Source organism: Hordeum vulgare, chromosome 3H (assembly GCF_904849725.1).
Source record: "Hordeum vulgare subsp. vulgare chromosome 3H, MorexV3_pseudomolecules_assembly, whole genome shotgun sequence".
Classification (NCBI taxonomy): Eukaryota; Viridiplantae; Streptophyta; class Magnoliopsida; order Poales; family Poaceae; genus Hordeum; species Hordeum vulgare.
In genome coordinates this window covers 74,234,355-74,237,421 of record NC_058520.1, presented here as the reverse complement: position 1 = coordinate 74,237,421, position 3,067 = coordinate 74,234,355, and the positions used below count along the sequence as shown (strand labels likewise).

General features: G+C 32.2%; 1 long non-coding RNA gene across 1 annotated transcript; it reads left to right on the top strand.

The window, feature by feature from the left end:
* Positions 1–1,403: 1,403 nt before the first annotated feature.
* Positions 1,404–1,957, top strand: LOC123439556. The gene is made up of 2 exons (XR_006630114.1): positions 1,404–1,573; positions 1,709–1,957. It is a non-coding gene; the product is annotated as an uncharacterized LOC123439556 (long non-coding RNA).
* The last annotated feature ends 1,110 nt before the right edge of the window (positions 1,958–3,067 follow it).

The window sequence follows — 3,067 nt, the reverse complement described above, 5'->3', positions numbered from 1 at the left end:
TATTCCAAAAACAATATCTGTAATTTTTTATCGCGTTTGGAGTCCCTTTGATGTGGATTTTCTTGAAATAAAAAACCCACAAAAAACAGGAACTGACACTTGGCACTGGATAAGTAAGTTAGCCCCAAAAATAATATAAAATGTTGCCAAAAGTATATGAAAGTTGTAGAACCTTGAAATGAATACTTCATAAATTATCGATACATTGGAGACGTATCGTCAAGTAACCTCCAGAATGAATTGTGATTGCGAATAGTATCTTTAGACATTGCTCATTAGCTATATTTGTCAGTTCTATCATTCTAATCGCTTGTCTGGCCACTAATGTGGTCCTTTGTTGCTTCTTTGGGAGAATTTTATTAAGTCAGAGGCAACAGGAAGGCATGACAATTATCAAGGTCCTTATGTACGTCGTGTACTGTATTTTTTCTACCATACCATATGCGAAGAGATGAGGATGAACCAACTAAGTCATGTACTATTTATTTACTGGTGGTGTCGATAAGGAGAACATATCTAGTCGATATCTGAATCTATGAACTATTATATCGATGATGTTGAGTTATGTCTACATAGTGTGCCTTTGTATGCTAATATAATCTCAATGTATCCTATGTACTATTCTTGTTCTTTGACTTAGCACATATGCTCATTTTTAGATAAACTGTGATGTTACTATCAATGTTATAAACCAGAATTATCTTTCTGAGAATGCTTATATGTGAACTATTCATCATCTTTGTTAATAAATTCTATCCAATATGTTATTCACGTCTAAGACCCATCTTAAATTTCATATCTTATTCATAGATAATGATTTGGTGTATGGAACCATACTAAGCCAATATCATTGCTATTTTTTATATGCAATGCTCCTATGACTATATTATTGGATTGAAAATGATTATACCCACCACCACTGTTGGAGGCACTCTAATTATTATTTTTTGGAAGGGAGATAACACTAAACATTGACTTTCTAATTTCTACCAATATGGCATCAACTATCCTAGACGTAATTATTTGTATCCAAATGAAGAAGTAATTATTTGTACCCAAATATAGACATAATTATGTGTATCCAAATAATTATTTGGATATTATCCAAATATAATTATGTGTATCCAAGTATATACGTAATTATTTGTACCCAAATATATACTTAATTATGCGTGTCCAAATAATTATTTGGATATTATCCAAGTATAAATATTTGTATCCAAATATAGACTTAATTATGTGTACCCAAATATAAACTTAGTTACGTGTATCCAGATTTGGATATTATCCAAGTATAATTATTTGTATCCAAATATAAAGATTTTTATTTCTCACTAATGATCCATATATGGTAATAAATAGGCTGCAATATTTGGTGTAATAAATGATTAATAAAAAAACAGCCTCAAATATATAAGTGGTCTGAGTGGTCAGTATATGCTTCATCAAATACAATACACAAACTATCTCTCAATAGGAGGACTCACTTGTATGGCGAAGCTTACGATGAACGGAACCAGGGTGGTCATGATTATGATAGTTATCCTCGCTTGTACCATGATTCAATCGGAGTGTAAGTAGATGAAAAAATCATGTGGAATATGATAAAGCTTCTATTGTATCAAAAATTATTACATAGAGTATGACCCCTCCTTGAAGAACCGCTAACACAAAAGCTTGTTGACATGCCATTGTTCTTTGCATGCAGGTCGACCAATTGAGCAGATGAACAACAACAAGCTCCAAATGTGCCTGTGCTCACGGATAAATAAAGTTTACTGCTGTGACTTAGGAGGTGGTTGCTATCGAGATGAATTACAATGCATAAAAGGTTGTGCTCCTGGATGCAAGCGATCTCATACCTTGACAGAGCCATGAGCAAGCACTACATATGATTTATCGTGAGAAATTATGTCATGCCCATCTTGAAATAAAATTATGAGATGTGATCCTGTTATGCTAGTGGTTTCTTACCTTTATGATTCTCATATACTAATATTTACTCCCTGTGTACCTAAATAATTGTAGTTAGGGCGAGTTAGACTAGTTCCCCCCAACTACAATTATTTAGGTACAAAGGGAGTAGTTATTATGTTATATTTTATGGATGTGTAAGCCGTATTGCTGAGGATGATTAGGACCAAGTTGGGATAGTTGTCGTTCGGTGGTCTTGCAATCTCGGCACAATTTTATTATTTGTTGAGATGCTGTGAATTTTTGATGACCTTTGGTAATATAACTGGAATATTTTTGCAAACAAAGGACAAAAACATATCTTTGTCTCTACTTGTACTTAAAAAACACCATCCATACTAACTTTATACTAAATCAACAATAATCTCTACTCCTAAAGGAGCAATCTGCGGTCGTGATGGTAGGTTTCTGTTCCGTGTTTATTTTCGTCATACCTCCCACCTTCGTCCGGTTTTTTGTTCGATTTTGTGTCCCTCCTCCCATCATCATATATTTAGTAATGTATTTATGTGAAAGAATCAATCAAAATTAATTTCTTAAAATTTTTGAAAAACCAAATTTTAATTAATTAACCTTACCATAAGTGGCTCAATCACATTTATTAACATTTCCATACATCACCAAATTACATTAATTTCTAATAAATCTTTAAAGACCCAATCTAAATTATTTAACCTTTTGATAAGTGGCTCATTCACATTTATTCGTATTTCTGTACATCACCAAATTACATTAATTTCTAATAAATCTTTAAAGAACAAATCTGAATTAATTGACCTTACCATAATTGGCTCAATCACATTTATTAATATTCACATACATTAAAAATATATTAATTTCTAATAAATCCATAAAGACCAAAACTGAATTAATTAATCTTACCATAAGTGGCTCAATTACATTTATTAATATTTACATACATCTTAAAATTATATTAATCTCTACTTCTAAAAGGGGAGTGCATATGTCGAGGGGAGGAGCCAGGATAAAAACTGACCGGAGGCACCCAACTATAGAAAACTATCACACATATTTACACATAGGCTTATAAATGCTTCAATCTCTACTCCTAATGGAGCAGTTGGTAGCCTAG